This window comes from Narcine bancroftii, chromosome 4 (genome assembly GCF_036971445.1).
Source record: "Narcine bancroftii isolate sNarBan1 chromosome 4, sNarBan1.hap1, whole genome shotgun sequence".
Classification (NCBI taxonomy): Eukaryota; Metazoa; Chordata; class Chondrichthyes; order Torpediniformes; family Narcinidae; genus Narcine; species Narcine bancroftii.
In genome coordinates this window covers 41157662-41166065 of record NC_091472.1, presented here as the reverse complement: position 1 = coordinate 41166065, position 8404 = coordinate 41157662, and positions in this window count along the sequence as shown.

Below are 8404 nucleotides of genomic sequence, written 5' to 3'. Positions count from 1 at the left end.
TAGAAATTTCAACAACCCTGTTTTCTTCGATATAGTTCCTAAAGTCTCTGTTATTTAAGAAGTCTCATTTAAGTTCCAAAATCCTACTTGCTGCAGGGATTTGAAATTACAGTGTTTTACCAATTCTTTATATTTGATCATGCTTTTGAGGTGATTCCTGAAACTTAACCATTCCATTAATAACTGTTTTACTACGTGAATGCACTAAATATGAATAAACAATTAAATATTTTATTACACATTTATTAATATCACAATAAATATTATGTGGCGGCGCACATCCTTATGGCGAACCGGTCCTGCTTGTATCGCCATGTGGCGGGGCAGCCATGGGGAAATGGCGTTGCCAGGGGTTTCTCTCTGGCTTCAGCATCCCTTCCAGCGCCCACCCTGGCTAGCGATGATGACGTCAGGTGACTGAGCTCATGCTGCCCTTAAAGGGGTGCGCTGAATTTGAATAAAAACAGTCATTAATGACCTTCAGCAGCAGTGATTTCCTTCAGCTCCTGCAAGTGCCACAGGAACTCTCTTTTTATTACAAATACATAATAATATCGGTTTGTGTTTTATCAGTAATACGTGTCTACATTTTTTCTTACAATCAGCTGGTACATTAAGAGTGAGTTTCTCCTTTTTGTAAATATTTGACAGGTATTTTTAGAATGTAAAAAATCTGACATAACATGCACACTATGTCCAATTTTTCTGTAATAATGGTCCATGTTTGATCAATATCAATGTTATTTTACCAGTGTGCCAATTTTATTGAAAATATTTGTAAAAACTTTTTCATACATCTCTGCAGACTTTTTCAATTTTAAGTTAAATGATTTCAATGGATATGATTATACATCTCCACACAGTTGTATTTTCTTAGTACAAAATCCTTTAAAACATTTTTTGTGAATATTCTACTTAATGCAGAAACAATTACATTCCCAGTGTCCAGTTATTTTTAATACAATATAATTGAATGAAAAATTAAACTGATTATTTCAGAATTATTTAACATTTAATAAACAATACACTGTTATCTTCAAAATAATTAGAATTTGTTATATTTATTAAATTGCATGCCTATGAGGACAGAGCATTTATCTAAAAACCCTTTGCAATATTTTTACATCATTCTTTGTCGTAGGTTTCAAACTTAGCATTCTTCCAATAATTCTGCATTAAGGTTTGCAACTGAGATTTACAAATGTTGGGCTCTAACACTGAAGTCTTTTAAAATTCATCTGAAGGAATGTTCCTTAAACCTTTCTTTTAGTCATGGGTGCACTGTAAAACTCTTTCTTGAATATTTTATTTAAGAATTTAAAAACTGCATCAAGGAATAAATTTTCAATAACATTTCAAAAATTATACATGTGGAATACTTATATAACCCTCCCTCCACCCATCTTCCCTCTCAGAATATACATTAAAAAAAGGAAAAAGAAGAAAGAACTGGAGCTTGTCAAGAAAACAAAATATAAATCATAAAATCTTAATCTTAATAATGAAGCTGGAGATTACCAATAGGAGGGGTCTTCAGAGAGTCTATTGAATTTTTCAAACCCACATATTGCAAATATGGGTGCCATATTTAAAAAAAAACCTGATTTTTATGACAAAAATTAAAAGATCCATTCAAGTAGAATACAACTACAACGTTTGGCCTGCCATCCCTAAATCTGCATCTTATTTCCAGATAAGGGCTAAACACTTCCTAGAAACACCTAAAGCAACTTGTAAAAATTCAATTTGATAGATGGTTAATCTTAATTTAGATTTCATCTCTTTAATATTACCCAACAAAAATAACAATGGATCCTGTGGGAGCTGAACCCTTATTATTTTCTCCAAAACATTTTCAACTTTTAACCAAAAAAGTTTAATCTTGGGACACTTGTACAACTTCAATATAACATTCCAACTCCAATATTAAAATTGATTTATGAAGGCCAATATGCCAAAAAAAGCTCTCTTTACAACCATATCTATTAAAATTGATTTATGAAGGCCAATATGCCAAAAAAAGCTCTCTTTACAACTATATCTATTAAAATTGATTTATGAAGGCCAATATGCCAAAAAAAAGCTCTCTTTACAACCATATCTACCTGTAATGCCACTTTCAGGGTATTAGGTATCTGTATTCCCACATCCCTCTGTTCTACTGCACTCAGTGTCCTGCTATTTCCTTGGTTAGTCCTCCAACTATCAACTCAACACATATTTAATTCACTTTATTTGGATGCAATAAATTTTAAAGTGAACTAAGTAAATTAGCAAGGGAACCAGTACCTGAGTGAATGGAACATGAGCTTACATGAGTGGAAAAGGATGACACTCAGGGCCAGAATAGAGCACAAGATCTGGTGCCCAGTGTGTGGAAAAGCAGTGTGGGAACTGAGGCCCTGGAGAGTGGAAAAGTGGTTGGGAAACAGTTTCAAATTTAATACAATTTCTATTCAACAAGTGGCAGTTAATATTGGTGGTCTTCATCTTACAATGGGGAAACATTCCGGCAAACCCATTGTAGATCAAAAAAGAATACCGCTCCTCCCATTTTTATAATTACATTTTGAATCCTTGATCACTACAGAGACTGCAAGCATGGTTGAGTCAGTATCACAAGAGAATATGCTGTATGATACTCTTGCATGACAAGAGAGTAGTTACCGCTTATCGTAAGCGCAGGAACAGATTGGAATTTGAAATTTAAGGTATGGACTCGAACCGTCGCAACTTTGAAAAATTGTAAATCAGACCATTGTAAGTAAAAGGGAAAAAAAAAAGCAATGGTTTATGCTGACATCAATGTTTTGGTGCTGTCAATGTGTGAGTTTAGCCATCAGTCCAGTTCAAATCCAAGTCCACATGCTGGCAGAGTAGACTGGGGCCCTTAGCTCTTTCTACTACACTGTATTCAAATGATAGTAATTAAAGACTTTTTATGTACATGGCTTTGGCTTGAGAGACATGGATAGCAGAGTTGAGGATGTGGTAACAGGTAAGATCTTTTCAAAATAATCGAGAGAAGGCAGTGGAATGTTCCAAATGCTGAATGTGGAGAATCTGAGGCAGCATAAGTATCCCTGACGACTACACCCAGAAGAAGTGCATCCAGCTGCAGCTCCTTACAGACTGTATTAGGGAACTCCAATATTTGGGAGGCAGAGGGGGTGCAAGGGAGGAGCTATAGGGAGACAGTCCCACCCAAGAGGCAGGTAACTAGGTGACTATTAAGAGAGAGAAGGGAAAAGAGCAGTCAGTGCAGAGCACCCCTGTGGCCATTCCCCTCAACAATAAGTATATAGGACAATATACCAGGGTCAAGCTGTACTGGTCAGGTTTCTGGTGCAGTCTAGCCCTTTGGTTCAGAATGGAAGAGAGCTATAGTGATTGGGGATTCGATAGGGGAACAGATGAGCGGTTCTGTGGACAAAGTCGAGAATCACAGATGAAATGTTGCCTCCCAGGGATGTCTCAGATCGACTCCACAGCATTCTCAAGCAGAAATACGAGTGGCCAGTGGTCATGGTCCATGATGGTACCAATGACACAGATAGGAAAAAGGATGAGGTCCTGAAGAGTGAATATAGGGAGTTAGGAAGAAAGCTGAAAAGCAGGACAAGGGTGGTAATGACTGGATTGTTCTTGTGCCATGGACCAGTGAGGAGAGGAAGAGGAAGTTATGGCAGATGAATGCTAGGCTGAGGCATTGATGCAGGGGTCAGGGGTTCAGATTTGTGGATCCTTGGGATCCATTTTAGGGAAGGTATGACCTGTCGAAAAAGGACAGTTGCACTTGAACTGGAGGGGAGCCAATGTCATGGTGGGCAGGTTTGCTACAGTTGTTAGGGAGAACTTAAAACTAGTTTAACCAGGATAGAAAGCAGTGAATAAGCAGATGATGCACAAGTAGATGCAGTCTGTAATGAGTTTGTGAGGGTGGGTAGGCAATCAATAGGGCAAAACTGTAAGATTAAGTATTTAACTTGTGGTACTTTGAAAGCAAAATTGAAAAGGATGATGAATATTGAACTGAATAAGAAATAAGGTTAAGAATCTTGTAGGTGCAGCTGGAAGATGGAAGATGTGGACATCACTGGTGAGTAAGAGATCGTAGTGTTACTAGCCCAGAGGACCCCAAAACCCAGCAGCAATAGATATTCACCAAGACAAGTAGTTACCTAAACAAAAGTTGTTTTTAATTATCTTTAAACATGAAAACAGAATCAAACTTGAACTTATCTCTATTAACTTAACTAACCCAAATTAACCCCTTTCTAATTCTAAGCACACATGTATGTGACGTGTGTGTGTAAATTTAAGAAAAGTTCTTTGGTTCACAGTTCAATCTCACTTTTCCTTCTTCCAAGTTCTCTGGTTGCAGGCAATTCTTATACTGTGCACAGAATTTAACATGTATAAAGTGCTCGAAAGGTAAAGGTTTACCACTCAGGAAGGTTCTTTGGAGGGTTTGCAGAGAGAGATTTGTTGTTCCAGGATTTCCACAACTGAGGTACCACCATTAGTCACCTCAATGTCTCGCTGATGAAACTTGCCCCATCAGGGTTCTCCAGATGATAACTTCTTTCTTTCAGGCTACTACAGAGTTCCTTTCTGTTCCACTTATTCCAAGAGAAACATCAGACAGATACCACTGCCATCCATCCGCCGCTCTGAACTTTCTGTTTCCCACCAGCTTGTTTCAGCTGTGACTGTGTCACACTGAGAGAGCTTGTTGAGCTTGTCTCTCTCTCTCTCTCTTCCACTCCAACTGCTAGAAAGCCCATGTGGCTCTCTCACTTGCAAAAACCCCTACCTTCTTCAGCAAACCAAGCTGTTATGTTAGGTAAACAAAACCCAAGAGTGACCTTTCTGTGAGCACTCTGCAGGTACTTGCAAACGGCCAGTTTGTTTCCTCCAAGACTATGGTCTATTCATTTCATGATGTTATTTCAATTAGCACCTACTTGTGAAATATGCATAGCATTCTCCATTGTTTCTGTAAAGTTCCTGAATATGAATTCTTCAATATTTCAAATAAGATCTGTTTTAAAATGTGTGTGTATATATGTATGTAATCTACTCTAATCTTACCAAATTCTCATAATATTTATCCATTACAGTAGTTAGAAATTAAATATCCCAAGGATACACAACGTATTTAAAGGATAGACAGAGAGGTTGGGTTGGTTCTGTCGGTAAAAAATTGAATAAAATCTTTGAAAAAAGAAGTCATTGGATCGGAAGATGTAGAAACCCTGTGGGTAGGATTAAGAAATTATAAGGGTAAGAAGACACAGATGGGAGTTGTATAGAGGCCTCCAAACTGTATCCAGGATGTGGTATTCAAATTACAGTGATAGAAAGGCATGTAAAAAGGGCAATGTTACAGAGGTCACAGAGAACTTCAATATGATACTTGATTGGGAAAACCAAGTGGGGCTGGATCCCAACAGCAGAAATTTATAGAATGCCATTTTTAGGACACCTTGTGGCCGAGCTGACCTGTGAAATATTAATTCTGGATTGGGTTATGTGTGATGAACCAGAGTTGATAAGGGAGCTGAAGATAAAGGAAGCCCTAGAAGGCAGTGATCATAATATGATGGAATTCACCCTTCAGAAACTAAAATCAGAAATGTTACTATACCAGGGCACGGCAGAGGTATAAGAAAGGAGCTTGTCAAAGTTGATTGGAAGCAGACACAAGCAAGGATGACAGTAGAGCACAAGTGGCTAGTTTCTGAGATGAACTTGAGGGCCTCAGGACCAATTCATCCCAACGAAGATGAAGTGTTCAAATGGGAAGATAAGGCTGGCACGGGAGGTCATAAAAGGAATATAGTAAAAATTAGTGGAATGCAAGAGGATTGGGATAGTAATGGGGACAAAAAATGGCAAATAAATTTAATAAGTATTTTGCATCTATCTTCACTAAGGAAGGCACCAGCAGTGTGCAAGAAGTTTGAGGGTGCCATGGGGCAAAAATGTGTGTAGTTGGTATTACCAAGAAGGTACTGGGAAAGTTGAAAGGTAAAAATAACAGGGACCTGATGAACTACAGCCCAGGATTTTGAAAGAGATAGCTCAAGAAATTGTGAAGTCATTGGTAGTTATCTTTCAGGAATTGCTAGATTCTGGAATGGTTCCTGAGGATTGGAAAATTGCAAAGGTCACTCCTGTGGCACTATGCGCAGCTGATGAAAGCACAGCTACCACGTTGAGGGTCATTAACGACTGTTTTATTTGAATTTAGAGCGCACCCCTTTAAAGGCAGCGCTGGCTTAGTCACCACGTGCGTGGTGACGTCATAATCGCTGCCCGAGGCATGCGCTGAGCCAGAGGTTTGATTCAGGAAGAACCCCCAATGGTGCCATTTCCCATGGCTGCCCCGCCACATGGCATTACACGTGGGGCCAGTTCGCCATGAGAAAGTGCACTTGCCACAGAACCAGCTACGTGTTCCACTGTTTGGGTGGGTGGCCTCAGCACTTAGGCACAGCCATCTGTACTCGCTGCGATAAGTCCACTGTAAAAAGTTCCTCTTTCTCCCCCCCACCCCACATCTAAAGTGAAAGTTCTACCGGATCACCGGAGGACCTTATACTGACCTTCATATGGGTGCTGTAACGATGTTATCTGCGGTCCTCTCCAGACGAACACAAACAGTGCCTAGTTTAGTTCCTTGGGGCGGTGGGACGGCCGGGTGCCATGGCGTGATGCGGGTGGAGGGGCAAGGAGGCAAGTTTCCTGCGGAGATCTGCTAGCAGATTCTCATCCTCCGGTGCGGTGTCGGGTTCTGGGCCGAGGAACTCACCGGGCAGGGAGAGTGGTGTGCCATATACCAGTTCCGCCGATGAGGCTTGCAGGTCCTCCTTGGGTGCAGTCCTGATCCCAAGGAGGACCCGGGGCAGTTCGTCTGCCCAGTCCAGGCCGATGAGTCGGGCCATGAGTGCGGACTTTAGGTGCCAATGAAACCTCTCCACCAAACCATTGGATTGTGGGTGGTAGGCCGTGGCGTGGTGGAGTTTAACCCCCAAGAGTCTCACCAACTGGACCCAAAGTGTGGAGGTAAACTGGGCGCCCCTCTCACTGGTGATGTGTGCCAGAACCCCAAATCGGGTGATCCACTGACTGACTAGGGTCCTGCACGTCTCCGCAGAAGCTTCTCTGATCGGGATGGCCTCAGACCATCTCGTAGCTCGGTCCACCATTGTAAGGAGGTAGCGCGCCTCTCTGGAGGGAAGGGACCGACAACATCAACATGGATGTGCTGGAACCTCCGCGCTGACGAGTTGAAGTGCTGAATTGGGGCCTGCGTGTGCCGGTGGACCTTGGAGGCCTGGCACCTGGTGCAGTTCCTAGCCAACTTCGCCACCTCCTTCTTGAGCCCATGCCACACAAACCGCACTGCAACCATCCACAAGATCGTCTTCACTGAGGGGTGAGAAAGGTCATGGACTAGGCTAAAGACTCTCGCCCTCCACTGCGGTGGGACTACCAGACGCGGTAGACCAGTGGAGACATTGCAGAGCAGCATGTCCGGGCTGTTAGGCAACTGAATGTTCTTGAGGTCACGGTCCGAGATGGCAGTCCGGAGGGCTTGTGTCTATGCGTCGTGCTGCTGGGCCTGGGCTAGCTGCGTACAGTCAAGGCCAGGGGCAAGAGTGTGGATGGATGGGCATGAGAGTGCATCCACTATCACATTGTCCTTGCCTGCCCTATGCTGGATGTCGGTGGTGAACTCCGACACGTAAGAGAGGTGGCACTGTTGCCTGGCTGACCACGGGTCCTTGGCCATCGTGAGTGCCTGGGTGAGGGGCTTGTGGTCTGTGAAGACCGTGAAGGGTCTGCCCTCCAGGAAATAATGGAAATGTTGGATGGCCAGGTACAGTGCCAGGAACTCCCAATTGAACGCACTGTACTTGAGCTCCGGCAGACGCAGCTGCTTACTGAAAAAGGCCAGCAGGCGCCATTGTCCATTAAGCTATTGCTCCAGAACTCCCCTGTCTGCCGTGGCTGAGGCATCCTCTGAGAGTGCTGTATGTGCCTCCGGGCGTGGGTGCACCAGCAGCATCATGCTGGCGAGGGCTTCCTTCGTTGTCACAAAAGCCTTGTCCACCTCTTCCGACCAGGATAAAGTCTTTTCCTTCGTGGACGCATGGTACGGGCGGCGCTGGTGATGAACCAATGGCAAAAGTTCACCATCCCCACAAACTCCTGCAGGTCTTTGAGGGTAGAAAGTTTGGGGAAATGTTAGACGGCCACCACCTTCTCCAGTGCCGGAGTATCCCCAGCTGCCGAGATGGTGTGCCCCAGGAACTACAGCGACTGCTTGCCGAACTGGCATTTGGCCGCGTTGACCATGAGGCCGAAGTCCTCCAGCCAGGCAAACATGGGTGCG